This window comes from Doryrhamphus excisus, linkage group LG12, assembly GCF_037039965.1.
Source record: "Doryrhamphus excisus strain RoL-2023G ecotype Guam linkage group LG12, RoL_Dexc_Guam_v1.1, whole genome shotgun sequence".
NCBI lineage: Eukaryota > Metazoa > Chordata > Actinopteri > Syngnathiformes > Syngnathidae > Doryrhamphus > Doryrhamphus excisus.
In genome coordinates this window covers 12,150,374-12,162,926 of record NC_136368.1, presented here as the reverse complement: position 1 = coordinate 12,162,926, position 12,553 = coordinate 12,150,374, and positions in this window count along the sequence as shown.

The window sequence follows — 12,553 nt, the reverse complement described above, 5'->3', positions numbered from 1 at the left end:
AGAACATTGTAAAAGTATAAAAAAATAATGGTTATAATTATAATTATTATACTAATTGTAGGTTTGGGTGTTGCAAATGCTTTTCCAGACTCTGACAACAACACCGGAGGCAGAAATACTTGCAGAAAGCTACAGGAAGAATAGATCGAGAGAGACAGGCGGAAAGATAACAGTACAAATCGAGGCTATTGAGGCAATTGCATGACTGTGTGATGGAGACTTAATAAACTGTCAAGTATCATCTGGCAAATGCTTTTATGAGTGGATGACTTTACTGACAGATTGAGGATCACTGACAAAGGCGTCAGTAGTGTGTGTGTGCTAATTCCAAAATGTATGCAACTATTGTATCCAAATTCATTCATTATCAAGCAAATAAAAATAAAAAAGAACAGGCAGCTTGGTTCAGTCTGTGGTCACATGACCGCCAAAAGTGTGCCCTACTTGGTGCGTAACTAGGAAGTGTCTTGGTTAGGCCTGTGATCCAAAGAGCGAAAGAGTCACAACGTGCAGCAGTTCACTGAGGTCTTGGATGTGTGGGATGGCATGTAGGCCCTGCGCACACCACACATGGCGAGCAGGGAGCCGGACAGACGGGAAGACAGAGGGACACGTGGGTAAAAAGTCCTTTGAAGCGCAGCTCTGCGGAAGATTATAGCGTGCCTCACTCTCCCAACGCTTGCACTCCACTCTCTCTGGCCAAGGGAAGAGGTAACGCTCGCTCTGTCACAGTGTTAGACGTTTGAGCCCACAGTGCCGGATATCAAAAGGCAGGCCTATTAATGCCCCCCAAATTAGACTATTTGGCGTAACTGTTGGTGACAGAGCTCTGGGAATATGACTTCCGTTTCCGGTTTTGGCCTATTTTGTAATAAAGACACGTTACAAACACAGTTGGACTCACAAAGTGTATTAAAAGCATAAGCGAATTGCCATCATGTGGGATTCTGTGTTTGAACACACAAGTCTGCAAAATATGCAGGCAAACAGACTAGTTTTCATTTTACTATTTCAAATAGTGATAGCTTAAAAATGGTTACAGATAAATGCTTACTGTAAATGAGAAAAGTCATCAGGATGACCCAAAGTTTGGGATGGGAGTACATTCACGCACCTAATTTGTATTACGATGTCACCAGGCTCGGAAATGGTCAGATCCCTGTCTCTACCATACCCAACAACGTCATCAAAATGTCTGATCGACTTGTCATAGTCGTTCTCGTCACAGGCATCATCATCATCATCATTTACAGTGGGATATTGAACACTGCTGCTTTCTACCAAATTATAAGTGTATTTCCCACAGAGCACTCTCGAGCGGTTGTGGGTACTTCCATGTTTTTACAGTCTCACTACCCCCCCCTCACCATAGTGGTGTTATGACCACCCATGCTACATGCAACGTACATCGTGACTTCTCTGGCATGTCCCTATCTGCAACCCAGATCCAAAAATGTGCTGCTTTGTGGACTGTCACAGTGGGCAGCCGTGTGGTTCCGTGTACAGCAGGAAAAAAATGTTTAGATTTTTATTCATTCTTGGTGGCTTGGTAAACTCACAAGTGTATTTTTTTTTAACTGTAAAGGTTTTTCATGCTTCATGAGTTATGGAATGGAATGGCCTTTATTGTCATTATACAAGATGTACAACGAGATTGGAGAGCTTCTCCTTTCGTGCAGTAGTCAAGTTTTAAAAATATATATATATATATATAAAAGTAAAAAAGACAATTTAACAAGATATATACAAGATATACACAAGATAAATACAAGATATATACAAGATATCCAAAATATACACTTCCAAAAGGAGGGTGCTGCAAAAAAAAATTTGGGAACCACTGCTCTAAAGTTTTGCAAGGCTTGGTGTTGTGTGTAAACTAAGATGGTTAAATAAACAATGTTGGGAGTAGTCGGTCCACATCTTAATACCACAAGATTCAACATGTGTCAAGTGTAAAATAAAACCGTTATGTTCACTCTGTTGGCAACTTTTCCAGATGATAATAGCTCTTGGTTGTCCTAGAAGTCTCTCGATGATGTCATCTAATTTGCATATGATGTTGTAAATTGTATTTAAAAAAGCATAACCTCGTAGCGGAGACAAAAATGTGAGTAATGGCTATTGAGAAAATTTTTAAATGAGTACTATTGAACAGTGAATAAGAATCTGTCGTGTTTATTCCATGGCTCACATTAAACAGGACTAAGTGTGGTTTGTGAGCAGCACACTCCACCCACATTTACCTCAAGAATTGTCAAATAATCCACTTAATTTCACAAATACAGAGTAGCAACAGACTAACAATAAAATTCAAACACACTTTTTATCCAGGCAGTGTGCCCGGCTTGTGACCGCCTTTGGCTGTTTTGAACTGTGAAAAGCACCCGCTGTTGCGCAGTGAGAACACAAAATGCAGAACAATATGTGCTTTCACTTTTGAGACCCCAAAAAAACAGGAATCCCAATGCCAGAAAAAGTTTAGCGTCAAAATTGCCGAGTTGGCAACACTGTATGTTCCAAATTGTGTGATAACTGAGGCAGTTTACAAAATCAGGGCAAAAATTTTTGGCAAACAATTTTGCAAAAACCAAATCATAAATAAAGAAAAAAAAACTATTGAAATGAAGTCATAGCAAAGTACAAATGTAGCATCTGTTCAAACAGACACGGTAATAGTACAGTACAGTTTTTGTGTGATTGCAGTAATTGAGTGCTCTGTGTTACTTTTCTTTGAGCAATTCCTTTCATCTACAAATTTCATTTCCAAGGCGACATTTACAACCAAGGTAGCACCTGTCAACATAGCACATGGCCAACAAACATTTCCATCTCATTAAAAACTCAAGAATCAATCCAGAAATGGACGAGCCTGTTGTCACAAGTGACAACAACAACAACAACAACAACAACAACAATAAAGTAGGGAGACCGGACCTGGCCAAACAATGCTGCACATTTATTTACAAGAAAAGAGTACAATGTAAGCTTCATCTGGAGACCAAGTCTGTCCCCCCATGTGTGATCAGGCTGAGGCTTTTACGCTCCCAAGGTTCCACAGGTCCTGCACTAACCTATGGAGAGAGAGCAGCAACAAAATGAATGTGTTCCCTGGAGAGCTGAGTGCTGGGTAGACAAGTAGCTTGGCGTGGTGGCAGAAATCTGTCTTTTTATTAGGAATTTTAAAGGGGTTATTGTGCCTGTTTTGAAATAATTCGAACCTGCAAAAAAACAGCCTGTGATGAAGTCCTGGTAGGTGTTCATTCAACTCCAGATTGATTCTTCTCTAGTTAGGTCGTATTGTGTTTAGAAAGAGAAAGAGGTGTCCAATGCATTTTTGTTATTTGCACTCAGGCAAAAATTTTTAGGTACTTTCTTTAGCTGAGTAAAAGGAATCAACCAATCACATTGGTCAAAGAAGGCTGAGCCAAAGAGGTTTTCGCCTTCTTCCATTTATAGCTGCTCCTGCGAGAAAATGTTTGACCTGTGTTGATCAATATTTTAAAAAAGCATTTTCTCGACATCATCTTATTCCCTGTCAGCCTTCAGAAAAGTAGAACTAAAATCTAGTGGAGCAAATGTCATCTTAGGTCAAGCAGAACATGTTGCAAATGGTGTTAAAAGCATGTACTTGTTGGCCTCTGTTGTCAATAATTAATAAGAGAACTTGCACAAAAAATGATCCCCATTTCCTCTTCGATCCCTCCCTGGTGGGAGATGCCATGAATTAGTAATACAGATCAAACTGTAGTGTTAGCGTAGATCAAGTATTTGTAAAGAAGCTGAAAGCACTAGCTGCTATACAAGAGAGGCCCTATGAGATAATGTGGTCGTGCTCTACATGTTCCCTGTCCCTGTCACATACAATTTAAATAGGGAATGAAGCAACTCTACAAGGTATAACAGCAATGAATTAGTCATCAACACACACTGCCTATCTTTAGAAAGTCTTAAATCCAAGTTACAAGCAGCCACTGTGCTTTAACTGAGATATTTAAAACAAGAAATAATACATTCATGGCCCGTGGAGACTATGCACAATTATATAAATTAAAGTCAGTCTACCAAATTAGATTTTCAGGATGATTAATCCAAAATATGTGGTCGACCAAAACCTCCACTGATGAAACTAAACTGGAGTCTCTAAACAAAAACGAAAGATTCACAGGGTTGGGTATTTTTTATAGATTTAACGCTGTCAAGTTATTTGGACTTGATAAGGCCGGGAAGATTGCAGAGGACCAGTGTATCAACTTCACTCCAGTCGGTTTTCTTGAGATTTATTAATATTTTTTTAATCAAGAATCAAGAAAATATCATGTCATATCATCATATGTCTTGATAATAACCGTTACTTCTCTTTTCTTCAATTGTTTATTTTGTACAACCACCTAGTCTTGTACAATGCAATTTATGTTTATGTCATATAGTCATTAAACAAGCCATCATAATGTAAAGTTAAGGTATGTAACAGGGATTTGAAAGACATACACATCATATGCATAGCCATACACATCATAAACATACATACAATCATAGGACACTTGTTTTCCTTCTAATGTTGGGCCAAATTAGTCAAATTGGACCGAACACCTCCCACTTGGCCTCCTGGTTCTTAATATAAAGGAGGTCACACATCTCGGTTACACAGTCTAAGATTGTACTTGCTCCTCCACAGGTATCAAAACAACAAGCGTCTTACATCTCTGCGAAGGGTGGTGGTTGACCTGACCCCCAACAGACCGTTGGGTTGACCTGGTTGGTCGCGGGGGGTGACATACTTTGTTGTTGACGCTGGGTAACTCGGTGATACCTTGACCTCAACGTCTCTGACAATGCCTTTATCATCTACATTGGTGCTGATGACTCGGGCTATTTTGAACTGGCCTCATAGTGCATTCTGATCAGCAACCCAGACAATATCTCCAACCGAGATGTTCCGTTCCTTTGTGTGCCGCTTATTCATGACAAAAAGGTTTGGTCCAGCCAGTTGGCACCATTTCTCCCAAATCTTTTAGTCTCCACTTAAATTAAACAGAACCTCTTGTAAGGGTATCCTTCAAACAGGAAGTCCCCAGGGTCTCCTTGGGGACTCGCACGACCCATTAGAAGGGTGTTGTGGCTGATATACTCCACATAGTCTTCACGGCTTTGTATTCTTGCATCGATGGGTCTTTCATTTGCCAGGTTGGATCCACAGACTTCTGCTTTCACGGCATCTCCCTTTTGGTCCAGTGGAGTCAATTTGGCTTTTCACTCAACTCGCCGTACCTGAACCCCTTCATCTTCAGCTGCCCCAATACTATCCCATTACCACAATTTCAACAACTCTTGGTTGGTGCTTCAATTTGTTCTTCGCACTTTACGGCAGCTGTCCTCATGGATCGGACAAAGTAGGTTTCGGAGCAGAGCGCAGGGATATGTTGAGTTTTCTCCAGTAAATCCAGGTGTGTACCTATTTTCCCCAACTGACTGTCCCACAAACAAGATGTTTGCCAACAGTTTTCACATGTCGAGTTTTCACAGCCTTTGCGGTGACCAATCAGTAATTCAATTTCCTTGGCCCTTGTCAGTTCTTCTGGTTGAACATCGGGGAAAAACTTTGCCAGTTCATTGGGCCCAACCATATTTTGAACTTTAGCGATCTCATCAAGGCCTTAGCATTCCAGGGCGCACATCCTTGATCCTCTGGAGGTTTTGATTTGTACTTTGAGACTGTATTTTTTTGTTGTCACTGTTGTGACAGTGCCCCTACACCATGCATAGCGATTGTCACACTGCACCCCTTGAGTCCGAGTCTGTGGGCAGCTATGTGGGTGATGTAGTTTGTATCTGATCCAAGATCGACAAGTGTCCCCAGCTTCTCATTTTTGATTGTAGTTACTTCCAATGACATCAACATAACTGTCCTTGCAGCATCTCCTGACTTATTTGAAAAGTCTCTTTTGGTTTCTTTGTTGGCCTCGGATGACATGAACTTTCTAACCTCCTCCATGTCGTCAGGTGCCAAGCTTGACAAGGTTTTCTTCAGTTCGCTAACAGTGGTGCTGGATCTTTCTTTTTGTCTTTCGCTGCCTTTTTCCCTTATTGGGCAGAGAAGGTAATGGTGGTCTCCAATGCACTCCCTGCTGTTACAGAGGAAAGTTTTCTCACAGTGCTCTCCGTCGCCATGGCCTTTCAGGCACAATATGCAGGCCCCCAGTTCTGTGACTGCTGCCACCCTTTCATGCTGTTCAAGGCCCTTAAACTTCCTACAGAGGAAAATCTTGTTGTGATGTTGACTCTCCCCACAAACGCAGCACGTGCTTTCGGTTATCCGTTTAGTGGTCGATGATCTGGTATATGTCTGCCTTTTCTCGATTATGTCCGGCCTCTTGGCATAGTGCACGTTGTATTATTCTATTTTCGCAAGAGTTGCCTCCTTTTCTTTTAGGAATGCAAGTAATTTCTTGAACCGGTTCAAAGAATTGACACCATTTTGGGGCCTTTCTGCAAAAGTTAGCCATTGGTCCTGGAGGAAGAAAGATAATTTGCCTTCCACCGCCAGTACAGTGAGTCTGTTCCATAATATTCTAAATCTTCCAAATCAGCCAAGGCTTTCTCTATCTTCTTGCTAAGCTCAAGGATTTTTTGGGGTTATTTTCTCCTGACAGTCGTCAATTCCTGTAGTTCCCTCAGTATCCCAATGACAATGGATGATTTATTCCCATACTTATTTCCCAAGACTATACTATGGATATCTCCTCACCAGTGCCGTAGGAGGAAAGCCTTAGTTCTTTAACTATCTTTTCGTGGATACTGTCTATTAGTTGGGCCTCCAAGACTTCCACCGATCCGTGCGGGTTTTCCATCTATAGTATCCTCCGCTGCAACCATTGAACACTGGTAGACGAGTTGATTTGAGTTTTACGGCTTGAGCCGGAAGGGGGTTTAGCTTGGTTCGCTCTTGCACTCGTCTTCCCCCTGGTACTTCCAGCGTGGCCTTGATATCTCAGATGGCATGCACTCTATCCTTTAGTTTCCTCAACTCATCTTTGGGTATCCACATTTCCCAAACAGGGAGGTTGTGCCATGCTTCTGTGATGTACTTTGCATGCACGGTCAGGCATTCTTTAAGATTGTCTTGACTGTATACCACCATGGTATACCACCATGGTATACCACCATGAATACACAACATGTGCTGGTCTTGCTGGTTTCCAGACCAGCACAAAAACACGACATATGCTTGTCTTGCTGGTATGCTGGTCTGGAGACCAGCACAAAGATAAGATAAGATATGCCTTTATTCGTCCCTCAGTGGGGAAATTTGTATTGCACAGCAGCAAGAGTACAGAAACAGTTAAGCAGTACAAAATACACAATATAGAAAAATAAACAATATAAACAACCCAAGTATTAACAAAATCAATAGTTTTTCCCATAGTTATATACAAATACAGTATGCAGATAATATGAAACAAAAGCACAACATATGCTGGTCTTGCTGGTTATGGTGGTAGCTGGTCTACTGGTTTTTTTCTTGACTTGACTTGACTTTTCTTGACTTGAGACTTGAGTTGGACTTCAGACTTGACTCGAAACTTGGGATTAAAAAGTTTAGACTTACTTGAGAGTTGCACAGACTGACTTTCTCCCACCTCTGGAAATCTCCATGTAAATTTCTAATTCTAATCAACAGAGCCTATTTCCATTGTACATAGCATTGAGCTAGCGCATTAGTTTTAATGGATTTAGTTTATGTGCCTTGGATTATTTGTTTCTTATAGTCATACCTGACATGCTTAACTGACTTCTGTGTTCTCAGTTGTCAAAGTTAAGGCTCTGAAATGGAACTCAACTGACATCTTAAGTCAGAAGTTACCTGTCTAGCTGAGCCAGCAAGTAGAAACTAAACATTAGTGCTAGCAAAACAACACTGAACAACATAAAAGTAGTATGGACCTTGCACCCCTCTGATTCCTTGGAAGTGCACACCACTATTTGAGAAGCACTTCCCTCTACCGATTTCTCATAAATACTACATAATCAAATATGCACTTTTTTTAGTTTATGTATCGGTACTCTCTCAACCCTGCTGAAGAAAACAGCATAGACCAGCTACCAGCATAGACCAGCATAGACCAGCATAGACCAGCATATGTTGTGTTTTTGTGCTCGTATGGAAACCAGCATACGTTGTGGTCTGGAAGTTTGGGATGCTGGTCTTGCTGGTCTTGCTGGTCTACCGGCAAGAAAACACAACATATGCACAAAACGTATGCTGGTCTAGGCTGGTTTTTTTTTCCAGCAGGGTACAGTTTGGTATACCACATTAAAGTCCCAAACCTGTTTGATGGCTGTTTTGTTTGAGCAAGGAAAAGCCAAACTGATGTGTTTTTCAGCTTGTTTTCTGAGGTGCACGGGATTTACAAATCCCCCGTTTTTTTTATACAGTGAGGAGACCGATTTTTCAGGCAATGCAGGCTTGCTACTTCATACCAAAAGATCATAACATAATAAATCCCATTCACCAGCATAATGTTGTTTCAGCTCAAGTCAGCAGTCACTTTGGGAGCCACTGCTCAAATAAATGCAACACACAAGCCCAGGCCTGGTGTTCAGTCTGCTGTATCCATCACAGGGAATTGCTGTTTTCATGAGGATTAACCTTTCTTTTTTTCATTAAGTGTTTATCATAATCCATTCAGGATGTGAACATGATCATTTCATATCTGTTTCATCTTGCATGGAAGGTTTGAACAAGAGGTGATAACTAAATGTGTAATTATTACTTATTTAACAATGGGGAGGAGAAACATGACTTTGACTAACTTTGCTCTGACTTTGGTTGTGCCAGTTAGTTTGCAGCATATCATGCCATTCTGCCAATCAACAAATCATTTAAAAACCATAAAAAAGGGCACACTCTTGTAAAAACAATCACGCGCAAAGTTGTCAGCACATACTCACATAAACTATTTAGTGAGATGAGGACCATGTTCACTTATATCAAACTTTCATTGCACTGAAAGATGCACGATGCATGCTACACTCAACATACAGATGGTGCAGCGGAGAAGAGAGTAAGAGGTGCGGAAAAGGGAAGCTTTTTCCTCCCCGACTGTGAACAGTATGTTTGGATAAGAATAGAATTGCCTGACTCCAAAACAGTTCATTTCTACTGCACATCTGTTTACTTTGAAAGTGTATCTCTAGCATTCTTACACTTGATTTGGTGACTTCATCACTTCCCCCGGAGGCGCAGAAGTTATAAATGAGTCAGGGACGCTCAACAGGATTCCTCTCTGCACGCAAGTAGCAACTAGTACATAACGGTTGATACTTGACCACAAAGTCATGCTATCTGGGCTGTGTATATTTTTAAGTCAGGCAATGTGAAGCATGGTGGCAGAGGCATGTTAAATTATTAGTATCAAAGTTAGAAAAATTGCATATCCTAATGGAGCCTCATGTAAGAACGTGTCAAAAACGTGTTCTGAATTCTTTTTTTACAGTATATGTTTACATGCTAATTATGCACACACTTGTATATACTAGTATATACTCCGAATGAAACTTTTAAGACAAGCTGACAAATTGCAAAAAGTTACATTTTCCCTGTTGGATCTTAAAGGGGACCTATTATGCTCATTTTTCAAACCTTTGTATTGAATTGTAGACCCCTACCTGCACAGCAAACATTCTAGATCTTCCAGAATCTGCACCTGTTCCAGCTGTATTTCCTTGGATTTATGCTTCTGGTGGTATTTGGTATTGGTAATGGTATTTTGTGCTTGGATTTTATATTATTTCACCCACAGCTAGCCTATGGGCACGCCCACTGCGCTGTGATTGGTTAGACAGTGCTTCCTAACTACAAATAAACCCCACTTTCTAACATAGTGGTTATAGGAGTTGATCAATCAAGTCTTTGGAGAGCTAATTGAAAAGTGTCTAAGAGCTACTGGCAGCTCATGAGCTACTGGCTAGAGACCACTGACTTACCGTGTATAAACTCAGAGTGGTAACGTAGGCACCGCTGGTGCAGTGGAGCTCAGGAGAAGCTTCCAACCTCGCCTGTCCGAAGAGGAGCACTCTTTGTCGGACACAGTTTGTCAGAGACAAATATCCTGATAGTTATCCTTGGAAGATAGCGTTATACTATGGTTAGTATGTGAGTGTGAATATTTTCTCGATATGTTTGAATGACTGGCGAACAGGCTAAGCGGCATAGAAAATTGATGGATGGTCAAAACTTGTGATTTAATAAATAACAAGACTGTAGTCTTGTGATTTAGGAATAGGATTGCTTTGCTTCTTCCTACTCCTTTTTCATGTGAAACGCGACATTCTTTAATGTAACTTTAATGTAACTCTACTCTCCAAATCCACTAAACCATTAACATCACCATTAATGAAAAGCATATTTTGGCATTGGTCCACATTCAGTGCCCCCAGCCACCTTTGCCATCACTGACTGGTTACCAGTCCAGCGTACGTATAATCCACCTTTTTAAGCCCTTGCTTTGACCCAGAAAAGAATAAGTGGGATACACAACGGATGGGCAAATAGATGGAATTTGGCTTATGTACTGTAAGTAACACATATTTTCCTCAGTGAATGTACACTTTTTTTACTTTATGATTAAAAAGCACCATGTCGGAGCAAACCTATCACAGGCATTTCAGAGCACAACCAAAACAACAGCTGGTATCTACTAGTACTCATTTTGGTTGTGAAAATGTGAAAACAATGTGAAAACAATCTTGTGGAATCAGACCCTAAGATTCCATATTCAAAGCTTGTGTGAGTATGAACTGCGGTGACCAAAGGTCCTCTTTTACCCAAGACATTTTGTGACCTAAAATCAAGTAAGGCAGTCATCATGAGGCATCTGTCATCATGAAAAATAAAAATATTAATAATGACCACATAAAATAAATATGTGTTCATTAAACTGTTAAAAATGTTTTTGCTATAAGATTCAAATAATTTTCTTGCGTAAAAATGTGATAATTTAAGTGCGCCAGCAAAGCCCAGTGCACTGGATGGTGATTTGAATTTGTCATCATGTCGCTAATATAATGTTTACAGAACCATTTGTTCCACAACATGGGTTTGAATCACTGTTGGGCATCTCTGTGTGGAGTTTGCATGTTCTCCTATGTGTGCCCTGCAATTGGCTGGCGACCAGTCCAGGTTGTACCCCCAGCATACCCCCGCGATAAGCGGCATAGATGGACAATTTATATATTGTATAAATAACAAAATGAATCATCCTCAGAACCTTTTCTCAACAGCAGATTTGACATTTATTAACTCAGTTTTCAGAGAGGCACTATACACATAAATACACATAGTATGTTCCCATGTCAGAATGGTAACACCCAATGGAAAATAAACAATTTGCTTTCAACAATTCATAGTTGTATGTACAGACTGGAAAAAAGTAGGAAAATAAAAATATCCATATCTTAAATACTTCATGGACAAAACTCTATATAGCGTACACAGAAATGATGTTTGCAGCAGGAAATGTAATGCTGAAAATGGGGGGGCCAAACACACAGGGCCACATACTGAAACATTTTTAACTTTTTTGTTTTCAACAATTTCAACTTAATCGTAATTATGACTTGATTACTTTTTTTAAATTATTGGCAATGGCGTTTTTCGAAAAACTCAACTTTAATTTATTTTTGGTTTTTACTTATAATACTATGACCTTTTTTATTTTAAAAAATCAGTTTCCTTATTGTCATTTTCTTGTCATCATGCTTTTATTCCTATAATATTTTGACTTAATTTTCTGAACGTCATACCTTTTTCTGAAACCTAATTTTCCATTATAACTTTATTTATTACCATATTTTCTGTACTACATGGTGCACATAACATCCATTAATTTTTTCAAAAAATCAACAAGCCATTTAATAATGCAGTGAGTTTGCTCCTGCATTTGACATTTAGCCTCAGACACTTGTTGTTCTTCCGCGATTCAACTGTATGTTTTAGCATATACCTAATACCACAGGGCACCTTATGTATGTGTTCAGTACAGAAATAAAAAGACTGCACTTTACAATCAGGTGCACCTTATCTTGTGGAAAATATGGTAGTTTGTTGGACTTTTAAAAGTTTTTACTTTAATATTTGAATTGTGTGCTACTACAATACTTTCCCTTATATTACATTATTTTCATAAAATTACCACTTTTCTCATGACAACTTTTTTCTTTGAATAGTTGGACTTAATTCTTATTAATATATTCTACTGCTGATTTTTTCCATTTTTGCTGTTGTAGTTTTTTCATGAAATTATATTTTTAGAATATGTTGCTGGCCAAAAGCCATGGGCCACAAATGCCCCCCCAGCCACACTTTGGTCACCCCTGGTGTAAATACTAGAAAGCATAATGACTGAATCCAAATGCAACATCTGTGTGAAATATGTGAAAAACACGATAAATCTACCACATTTGTGCATCTGCAAAAATATTATATGTAAATAGTGATCATCAATGTAAGAAGATGGAAATTATCTTTCTGATCGCTAAAGTAGTCCCACTC